Below are 12,017 nucleotides of genomic sequence, written 5' to 3'. Positions count from 1 at the left end.
ACTATACTTACCTAAATGCCTCCAGCTTCCATCCAGGACACATCACATGATCCATTGTCTACAGCCAAACCCTAAGACACAAGTGAATTTGCTCCAACCCCTCAAAGACAAACACCTACAAGATTTTTATCAAGCATTCTTAAAACTACAATACCCACCTGGAGAAGTGAGGAAACAGATTGACAGAGCAAGATGGGTACCCAGAAATCACCTACTACAAGACAGGCCCAACAAAGAAAACAACAGAACACCACTGGCCATCACGTACAGCCCCCAGCTAAAACCTCTTCAGCGCATTATCAACAATCTACAACCTATCCTGGAAAACGATCCCCCACTCTCACAGTCCTTGAGAGGCAGGCCAGTCCTCGCTTTCAGACAACCCTGGAACCTGAAGCAAATACTCACCGGCAAGTACACACCACAGAAACACCAACACAGGAACCAATCCCTGCAGCAAACCTCATTGCCTACTCTGTCTCCATACCTACCCTCGTGACACCATCAGAGGACCCAACCATACCAGCTACACTATCAAGGGCTCATTCACATGCACATCTATGAATGTGATATATGCCATCATGGGCCAGCAATGCCCCTCTGCCATGCACATTAGCCAAACCGGACAGTCCCTACATAAAAGAATAAATGGACACAAATCGGACATCAGGAATGGTAACATACAAAAGCCAGTAGGAGAACACTTCAATCTCCCTGGACATTCTATAACAGATTTAAAAGTAACTATTCTTGAACAAAAAACCTTCAGAAACAGACTTCAAAGAGAAAAAGCAGAACTAAAATTCATTTGCAAATTTAACACCATTAATTTGGGCTTGAATAGGGACTGGGAGTGGCTGGCTCAATACAAAAGCAACTTTGCCTCTCCTGGAATTGATACCTCCTCATCTATTATTGGGAGTGGACTATATCCACCCTGATTGAATTGGTCCTGTCAACACTGGTTCTCCACTGCAGAGGTACTCCCTTCTCTTCATGTGTCATTATATAATGCCTGCATCCGTAACTTTCACTCTATGCATCTCATAGACTTTAAGGTCAGAAGGGACCATTATGATCATCTAGTCTGAAGAAGTAGGGTTTTTACCCACGAAAGCTTATGCCCAAATAAATCTGTTAGTCTTTGACGTGCCACCGAATTCCTTGTTGTTTTTATTGATACAGACTAACACAGCTACCCTGATACTTGTAGTAAACAATGCAGCATTTGTTTCATTTTATTGTGCTTTGTTGCAATGGATGAAAATAATTCCACAGTGACCTTAGGTCTTTATTGAGTAATGCAAACAATAGTTTATAGCAGTGATTTTTTTCTTGAAGCTGTTATGGCAGCTGGAAATAGTTATTATAATTTTAATAAGTTTGACATAAGGAATGAAATGTGTTCAGTTTTGGAAACAGAAAATTCTAGGAGGAGGGCAGGAAAAGAGATGTATCACCTTCATATGAAAATGAGAACATGTTCTCCTTTCAGTTGCCTAAAAACAGTTTTAATTTTCCCTTAAGGATATAAATCAAAGACCCTTTTTGGTGTTAGATGCTTCATGTGAAGAAAAAAAGAATTGGGTGATACTGTTGGCATTGCAAAAATTTCTTTGTAATTAATTTGTTGGAAGCAAGATGGAAAAAAAAGTAGAGATCATAGGGTATGCTGAATGTGTTGTGTCTAAGTTAGATCTGCAGGTTTCTAGCTAGGAGGAAGTTAAATGGGTAAAAAAGCACACACGAGCTCTTATGGGGAACCCTATTAGATTTATAGACATGTGCATGCAAAACTTGACCAAGTGTTTCTTCTCTGTGGTCAAAATTCAAAGTGTGTATGCTGATGGACTGGACAGAGTTCAGTCACAGTACTTGCTCAGTCTCATTCGTTGCCCAGCTCAACAGACCTGTTCCAAGTGTATTCATACTGCTGATTTTAAAGAACAAAACAGGGGTCTGAATAGTTTTACACATGTATTTTTCTGGTATCTTCACAAAAACGTTGTATTGTTTTTATTCCAGTTATCGATATAGAGCCTACATAGCTCTGTTAGCTAGATTCAATTTCTTCTTGCGCATCACTAGAACTTTCCAATAGTCACGGCTCCACAATGTCATTTTTTTCAGAATTATTTTTCAGAGTAGAACCGAACTTTAAAGGTGACCAGAGAAGCATTTTGTGAAGAATATGCAAGACGGACATAATTTTTTAATTACTATTACATGATCCCCTGCATGTTTGATAGTTATTGTGTTGTGTGCTAACAGATAATTAAGAGTATGTCTACACTGCAAGTGAAGGTGTGATTGTAGCCCGGGTAGGTACATCTATACTAGTTTTAATCTAGTTAGCATGCGTAACATTAATAGTGTAGAGGTGCTGACATGAACTTCAGCACCGGCTAATCACCAGAATATAAGCACACCAGGGACCTTGCCTATGTATACATTGCTAGCCTGTGCCACCAGGTCGATTTGAGGACTTCACTAACTCAGACATAGGTTAGGGGTTTGTTACAGGAGTGGGTGGGTGAGACTCTGTGGCCTGTGCTGTGCAGGAGGTCAGACTAGATGATCATAATGGTCCCTTCTGACCTTAAAGACTATGAGTCTATGTCAAGACTACTATTGTTACTGATGCTAGCTAGATGAAAGTTATCACAGGTATGCTTAACCAGGCTACAGTCACACCTTCACTTACAGTGTAGACATATCCCAAGGGTTAAGTCACTCTTAGGTGGCTTTGCACATCTGTAGGTACCAAAGTGAATGGCTTTAGATAGCTAAATCACCAGTGCTGAATTGACAATATAGATTCAAGGTCTGAGCTTTTGTCTCTGTCCAAGCTGGGCACCATAGCTCTTAGTCTGGAAGATGCGTTTCAGGTACTAAACTTTAAACTAAAAACTTTAGAATAGCTAAAGGAGTAGTCCTTGTAAACTGAGTACGAAAGACATTATTTGCAGAGCAGCAGATTGAAACTCAGTCCCCAGAAGTTGGGTACCTGGGATAAGATGGGCATTCCTAAATCCTGAGGGAAACACTAAACTTTTGGTAAGGCAATATGCGTATAGGTCATTTGTTGTTTTAACCCTTTTCTCTCCAACTGTTATGTTCCTATGCATAAATGATCATATTTTATGTTTTGAAGTCTGGTGTTGCTGCATTTTCTTACTGTTTACAGCTCCCGATGGGAAGTCTTTTGCAGGAACCAAACCTAGTTGGGCCTGCTAAAGAAACACAGCCGGTGAACAAGCATGCTGTGGCCTGGAGACCCAGTCTAAAAGTGGGGTGAATTGTGGAATAGATGGACCGTACCACCCCTAGCCATGGCAAGGTTGGAGTTCAAACGTATTTTTGCTGTGTACTGAATTCCAGAGGTAAGGGGTCACTACTATTAATACCTTATCTCTCCATCCCTTCAAGCTTTTGCCTTAGGGTATTTAACAAACATACCCTCTGAGCATAGTTGTCACAGTGAAACACAGAAAGGAAGAAGGTATCCAACTCACCTTGGGCAAAAAACTTTCATGGCAATGCAAATCCCTTGTTAGGTGTGTATTTCAAATATTTTTATTCTCTATCCCAATTCCTAAAACATAAAAAACTGTGCAATTAGTTTAAATTGAATTCAATTTTTAAAAATATAAAGTTTGGGCCCAGAGCTTGTGTGTCAAGTTTTATCTTGAAGCAAAATTTAATGATGAAATAATAAAGAAAATAAAACCAAGTGTCCCTGAAGAAAATAATGCATATATGGTAGTGTTTTAACTATATGGATGACAACAAGATGCTATAATACATGCTTCTACGCCACAAATATCACCGTACAAGTTTATTTTCTTTGGCAATACTACTACCCATGAACCATATGTTAGTGCTGGAGGGCAAAGGTAAGGAGAGACAAAGACAATTTTCCCCCTTATCTATCAATTCCTCTTCTCAGGAACATCCACTGGTTTTCACAGCTGGGTTAGATTCTCTCCTCAGGGGACTACAGAGGCAGCTAATGCTATTAATAGCAGCGAGGGCCCTGCTTCTTGGGAGCCCAGCTCTACCTTTCTGATAAAAGATTTTTTTCCAGACTTCTAAGGCTAACCGTAACAACATTAAAGAAGTGTTTAACTGCATTTTAATGTAGTAATGCAGAATAAGCATTTAAACTGGACGGAAGGGTTAATCTTGGCATGCAGATGAACATATCTCTGTCCCAAGAAAAGAAGAGGGTTGGGAGAGGGGATGTGCCAGATTGGCAGACAGGTTTGTCTTAGAGAAGAGTATTTGGGAGAACAAGAATTGCCATGTTGGGCCAGATGACTGGTCCATCTAATCCATTATTCTGCCTCTAGTGGTGGCCTGTATCAGAGGCTTCAGTGCGAGATATAAGAAACCCTGTGGTGATAATTTATGGAATAATTTTCCCAGTGAGAAAATTTCTCTCTCACCCTGTGCAGTGAACGGTTGGCTGATGCCTCAAGCATGAGAATATAATGTTTTATAATTTCACTAAGGTTTTTTGCATTTTTGGGAAGGGATCACTAGCAAGAGTAGACAGGAAGGACAAATTAGAGACAAGACAGAAAAGGACATTCTATACCCCAGGACATGTTAAGGAACTAAGCACCTCAAATGTGTCTGCAGATGCCCTTGGATCAATTTTTGAATGCTTTGTGAAGTTAATCTAGTGGCATGTACCATTGATTTATATGCCTCTGATGCAGTTTCTGATCTATCTTTATGAACTTTTCTCCCATGAAGTAGGGTTGAAATTCAAGTATGAGGCTGATATCCTTAAATGTTTGGTTGTTTCAAAGCAATTCATTGGTTCATATCAGATAACCGGGATATAGTATAAGAGAATGTGTCCTATGATTTGGAGTCAAGATTAAATGAAGGCGGGGGGGGAAGAGGTCAAAGGGGGGAACGAAAATTTTTATGATTTGGGAAAGACTTTTCTGGGGAAGGCACATTTTTCTAGTGTTCTAAATTCCATCTTATCCTCACGAAAGGTAAGACAGGGCACTTCAATGGAGAGGATTCACAAGTTTGTATTTCAAATTCTTACAACTAAAAGTCTCATACAGCTAGTCTATCCAGTGATTAAAGAATGATTTTGTAGGTTAGGAGACTGAAGTTTTGTTCCTGGATCTGTCACTGACGTGTAAAGGGCCTTACTTAAACTCTGTGTCTCATTTTCCCCATTTGTAAAATGGGAACAACACTTCACCTCCACTGTGAAATACAAAGATCCTAAGCTGAAGTCCACAGGATGTAACTATAAGGTATTATAGTTATAAAACCAGAGTAGCATGAAAATGACAGGAGCTTAGTTTCTGGTGTCTCTATATGCTTTGCACACTTAATGAGACAACATGCTTCATTTTTCAATTAAAGATTAAAATAATTTGCCAAATGTGCATTCCTTTCTCTCAAAACCTCTAAAGAGGCATATGTTTACTACGTACAGCGTAACCTGTTTTCAACCTCACATCTTCTTTCAAAGATTAAGCACAAAATTGTTTTACAGCAGGAAATCAGAGTTCATTTCCTGTTTTAACAAGGATAATCCCTTGACCAATAGGCACAAATATTCAGTCCTCTTTATTGTCAATTACTGCATTATTCATCATATATTACACAATTTAATGAAGGAAAGCAAGTTGCTGGGAACATTATTAAGTTCAAAATGTCTTTCACCTTATTTATCCGGACTCAATAAAACAGTTCAGTTACTGACTAGCAGCCTCCAGCTAGATTCCTGCTAGTGGCCCTTAAATCACTTTTAAACTCAAAATAACATATTTCCAAACTCATACATATATACACTAAATTTTTTCCATATTCATATATAGATAGGAAGAATTTGAATAATTTGACACGAACTCCACTTTTTGAATTTTTGGCTGCTCATAAGGGACATATCAGATATTTGTCTTTCCAAATCATATGACTAACAACCATCTGATAAATGATTTATAGAAACCAAAGAATGATCAGCAAAATCACCAAGAGGTATTCTTCCAACAAACTTGATACACTATTTGTACATTTAGTTCTATCTGCCTTCTACAAAGGTAGCACATTCAACATACATAATCACACAGCTTTTAATATCAAGTCAAGAGAATTGGTAAATTAATAGCTTGAAAATATAGGGCCTAATCCAAAGCACACTGGAGTCAATGGGAGTCTTTCTAGAAATCTGAATGGTTATCGAATCAGGCCTTTGTTTTCCCCCAAACCATATATGAATTCAAACACACAAAAAAGCAGTGCCGTAGTGGCTGTTGACCAGTGGCAATCTTCTTAAAATGTTAACCACTATTGGGATCTGCCAGCAGATTGCCACCTATAAAAATGCAGTAGCAGAAGGCAGCTTTTTCCAGCTCTGTCTTCAGCACCAGTTAACGCATGCGATATACTGTGGGTAAACTGCCCAAAACCCTAACTTCCCATTGCTGAGTTGCAATTCAGTACATGCAGAGTTTGCCCCTTCCTGTTATGTTACTTGCAAATGAAGCTGAAGCCAAAAATCTACTATTTGTTTTGGTCCCAAACGGCACCTCCCATGTGCACCTGTGTTATTTTCTTGTAAGTCTTCTAAGACCTCTGAAAACAAGCTACTATGCATTGTCTAAAGAGTTCCTACCTCCACAGAAGATCCTCATCTCTTTTGTCCTTTTATAACTGCTGAAAAGACAACCTTCTCTCCTGCATCACAGTTATCATCAGTATTGCATCAGAGATAGGAGAATGAAATGTTCAGAAAGAGGGGCCATGTTGGTGGGTCACATTACAACATGACTGTCACACATTATGGTTAAAGTATAACTAAATCTGTAGCCAAAATTTTGGAGCATGGACCTTAACCGGCCCCCTTCTGTACTAAAACCATGGATGTAATGATAGTATAATGAATTCCAGTAACTCCTCACTTACAGTCGTCCCAGTTAACATTGTTGCATTATTAGGTTCCTGAACTATTACAGAACATATTTGTTTAAAGTCATGCAATGTTCTGTTATAAGGTTGTTTGGCTTGCCCTGCTCCGCCTGCCCACTCGGCGCTCCTGCTGGGGAGCGGGGTTGGTTGCTTGCCCCACTCCACCCACCCGGCATTCCAGCCGGGGAGCGGGAAGGCCTCCAATCCCACTCCCCAGCAGGAGCACTGTGTGGGTGGAATGGGGCAAGCCCCCACGCCTCAACCCCACTCCCCTGCTGGAATGCCCAGTGGGTGGAGTGGGGCAAGCCCCTGCGTCCCGAACCCACTCCCTGGCTGGAACGCCCGACAGGTCGAGTGGGGCAAGCCCCTGCACCCCATCCCCACTAACCCCCCGCCTCAACCAAGCTACACAATCATAATTGGTGAGTACAGTATTAAATTGTTTGTTTAAAATTATTTAAAACTCATACTGTATATGTATATAATGTCTTGTCTGGCAAAAAAAATTTCCCTGGAACCTAACTCCCCGACTTAAAGTCATTCTTACGGGGAAATTGGATTTGCTTAAAGGCATTTTGTTTAAAATAGCATTTTTCAGGAACATAACTACAACGTTACTGTATAGTATAACAGCACTTGGCCTGGCCACATTGCCCAGACAAACCATACTAGAACTCAGGTTGTCCGCAATACAATTTTAAACCCTATTTCAGCACAGTTCACCTCAGCTGAGAACTCTGGACATACTGGAACAAAGTGAAAATGACTATCAATAAAAATCAGACTAGCTCCACTATACAACCTGAGCAAAGTGCTAGAAATCCAAAAAAACCCTCCTGCATACATGGGGAAAAATAAACAAGATAGTTAAAATTCTTTCAGTATAAATAATGGCGACTTAGATTAATAACACAGTTGCCTATAACTACAGTATGTAATTTACATATAATACCTGTTTAAACTGGGGTGGAGGAACGTAGATTTTAAAATTCAGCGTCAGAGATGGATTAAGTTAGGTGACCTAATTACTGACTAAGGTGAAATATAAGACCCTTTCCTGTCTATAAACATGTGCCTAATTTAAAAAATCCATGTAAATGAATTTTTTTAAAGTGACAATTGTAAGACACATTTTATTTATTAAAATATTATATAGAGTTAAGAACCTGCATATCGTCTTTTAACTTCATGTTAGAGCTGCATATTGAAAATCCTTGGAAAAAAAGAGACCTATGAAACCTCACAGAGTGCGCTTGTGATTTTTCATTGTAAGGTGTCCTTTGAAGTCTTTAGCTATATCTTTAAATACTGTCATATTACAATAATTCTCTTTAATGGGGGTCATGCCCATGGAGTATATATGGCTAGGGATACTCTTGCTTTGTATATGCAGAACTAATTCCTTAGTACAAGCACTTTGAGTGTGACAGCTCTTAGGCACACTGAACTGGGCAAATATAGCACTTTGCTGCAAAAGATTAAATAATCCACCAAGTCAAAGGCTTTTTGTTTTTTGCTGTGCTAAGATCCATTGTCTAAGTTTACAAATTGAACTATTTCCACCTCTTGCCCAGAAACAGTTTTGCAAAGCAGTGACACAGGCGACTACTTAATCTGCAGAAGTGATGCACTGGGCTATGCAAATGTTATTTCTCAACCAGAAATTTCTTAGCCGTTTCAGGGTATAATGCACTCTGCTAAACTGAACAGATGTTGGACCTTGACCAATCTAAAAGCAATTCAGAATGGTGCAGAGGAAATTCAGTATGTTGTAAGTTGTTTTATTGGTGCCCTGCAGCTGGGTTTAGGCTTGAATTTAGAATAAAGTTCCAAATTTGTCAGCATAAGGTGGTGGGTTAGCAGTACTTCTGGCATTAAAATCTTCTAAACCTGGCTGTCAACGGAAACTAAATATATACTATTTATGGAGAATGAAAATACCTTGAGTATATGTCAAGAAATGGTATGTGCTAGGTGATTTTTCCTCTCCCTGTTTTCTGTTTATCTCATTGATTTAAATAAGCATTTGTGCAACAATGACATAACTAGATATAAATGTGTGTGTGAGAGAAAGAGAATTATCTTGTGCCTTTGCTCTACTCTTCCAATGCTTCATGAAGTCTAACATTAACTGCTGTTTGCCTGAAGAAGTCCTATTAAATACATGGTCTTCTACCTTTAATGCCATTGTTAAATTTCTTAGATTTTTGTGAAGTATGCTAACAGCTCTTTCTCACTCCAACTACACCTATTGTTTTTTTCCATCTATTTCATATGCTCATTCAAAGAATTCCCTAATAATCAGCAGTGCCGTCTCCACTGCACTGAAACTACTCTGATTAACTGGTCTAATGACCTCTTCATAGCCAAGTCAAGGCCTGTACTCCATCCTCATTGTTCTTTCTCTCTCCGTTGCCTATGACACTGTTGTACTAGTGTTGGTCCCAGAATATTAGAGAGACCAGGTGGGCGAGGTAATATCTTTTATAGGAGCAACTTCTGTTTTACCTCACCCACCTTGTCTCTATGGCATTATTGGTCATAATTCTTGTCAAACTTAACATGATTTACACTGAGCTTATCTTTCCTTTCAAACCATCCCCCCTCTCCCATTCTCTGTCGTTGTTGGCAATACCCCATCCTCTCACCAGACTCATAACCTGGCGTTCATCCTCGTCTCTTACCTCCTCCTTGCCCACACATTTAGGCTGAGTCCAAACGCTGCCATTTCTCTCTCTGTAACATATCTAAAGTCTGACCTTTTCTTTCTTTCCACAACTTTCATTCAGATCCTATCATCTCCTGCCTTCTCCTCTCTGTCCTACCCTAAATACACATATCACCCCTTCAATCCATTCAAAATGCAGCTGCTGAGATAGTTATGAACACATAAAAGCACCTCTTTCGGTCCTTATTTTCCATTGCATCAGATTTCAAACTTCAATTTGTCCTCACCTTTAAGAATCTTCATCACTCTGTCTACACTGATCTGCTCATCTTTTATCACATTAACCTCCATTATTTGATCAGTGTTTTCAGCTTTCTCCTGCACACATCTACATATTGTCCCTTATACATGGAATATCCTCCCTAAATTAATCAATAAAGCCAGTTCCCTCTCCACCTTCAAATCCCTCCCCAAGACCTATTTCTACTGTGATGTCTACAGGGAAGCAGCCAAACCAATGAGGCTAGGTTGCGTGGTGATTGGAGACAGCTCATTTTATTAAAACTTTCCAATTTGAAACCACCATGTTATGCAATAGCTAACCTGTGTCACCAAGTGATCTTGTCCTCTTCCCCAACCCTCACTTCTATTTATTTGTCACATCTCATTTCAAACTAGATTGAAAGCTCTATAAGCAGGGATCACTTCTGCATCTGTGTTTGTGCAACACAGTGAAGCTTCTTAGTGTTATCACAATACAGACAGAAGCATAATACTTACAGGACAAGTTGCGCAACCAACAGATCAAGGGGTGCACTCTTCAGCCTGTTACACTTTAGCCTAGAGTCTAGCTGGGCACTATTTCTATGTGAGCATGCTAAAAATTGTACTTAAAAGCTCTTCTTAATTTAGACAGTTTGCAAGCTAGTTATAAATCTCACCACTATACACATTTTAAAAGGATAACTCCTCCACACCACAGGATGGCTGGCCCTTTAAGAGGAATTAGGCTCAGACCCACTTGTGACTAATCAGCTGCCTCCCTGCTGGGGCGGGTGATCTTCAAACTATCACCTGATCCCTGGCCTCCCAGCTTCAGCTGGTAAGCAGCTGATTGGACATAGGTGGAGCTGAGCCCAACTCCCCTTAAAGGGCCAGCCACAGTGGCACCCCCTCACAAAGTGTATTTATGTTATTAGTCAAAATAAGATGCCAATAAATTGTAAATGCACTAGTGGTGTGAAAAATTCCTCTCCTCACAAAGCACTTAAATAGTTTAGTCTATTAAGAGGCCTCCTTTTAAGACCATCCAAGGAATTATTTTAGCGTGGCACCTAAGGAATTATTTTAGCATGGGAGACTGCAGGGCAGGCTAGGCCTGGGCCAGGCTGTCTCCTCATTGTGGGCCACACTTGGAAATTAACAAGGGCTTTATAATTCTTATAGCTAGTGTCAAATCAGTCAAGGAGATGGGCTGTCCCAAGAATCACTGCTAGCAGAGTGAGAACATATCATTTCACAATTCATCACACAGGGTCTGGAGGTGTTTTCTGTGTGAAGGGGAGGAATAACATTCTGTGACAGGCTGACCTTTCCTCCAGATAGGTCAGTACACAGCATCTGTGACATTCCAGGGCCTGCCTGGTGCAGAAGGCCGTGCATATTTTCAGTTGGATCTTGCCTTATAAATAACATTAACCTGTATTTAAAAATCTTTATTTAAAATGTGACGTGGGCTGTAAATGTTTCACGTTCATGGTGATGTTATCAGAGATGAATCACAGCAAAAGTTGTGGTTGTACTATGAATACCTCACAATTAATGGCAAAGTCAAATACGTTTTCTTTCTCATCTCTTAAAGAGCAGACTTTTTTGCATGATTGAAAATACTGTTTCTTAACTGAACCAGAATTCAGTAAAAGCTTGCATACTCGTGCAGTATATGGAACAGAGCAACAACAAAAAAGGCTTAACTGAAAAGTGAGAAAGTACAAAACTGCAGTGGCTTTCTGAGGGTGGGTAGAATCACATTACAACATGGAGTAATTCTCCACCCAAGCATAACTAGTGAATGACTTCACTGGTTTCCTAAACATACTCCAACAGCCTTCCTGCCTCCACTTTGCTTGGCTTTACAATGATGTCAACAGTCCACCTGTGAGAGTGATGTAGCCCGTGGGTCAGGGTCACAGGGAACTGTGATAAAAGCCATGCAGTGTTAATTACATAAACCTCTTGTTTTACTGCTGATTTCCTCTGATAAGACTCAGTTCATTTTTCCTGGAAAGACTTCCATGCTGAAAGGGAAACAGAGCCAACCATAACACAAAGCTAACACTGCTTACAGAATGTGAAGACACACTACGTTTGTGTTACACAAGAAGCTATATGTCCCATTTCAATG

At 39.9% G+C, this 12,017-nt stretch overlaps 1 protein-coding gene across 8 annotated transcripts in view; it reads right to left on the bottom strand.

Annotated features, from left to right (window-relative positions):
- Positions 1-12,017, bottom strand: part of MTHFD1L (methylenetetrahydrofolate dehydrogenase (NADP+ dependent) 1 like) — a 289,126-nt gene that overhangs the window by 77,011 nt on the left and 200,098 nt on the right. The window lies entirely within an intron of this gene.

This window comes from Chelonoidis abingdonii, chromosome 3, assembly GCF_003597395.2.
Source record: "Chelonoidis abingdonii isolate Lonesome George chromosome 3, CheloAbing_2.0, whole genome shotgun sequence".
Classification (NCBI taxonomy): Eukaryota; Metazoa; Chordata; order Testudines; family Testudinidae; genus Chelonoidis; species Chelonoidis abingdonii.
This window is presented reverse-complemented; position numbering and strand designations above follow the sequence as displayed.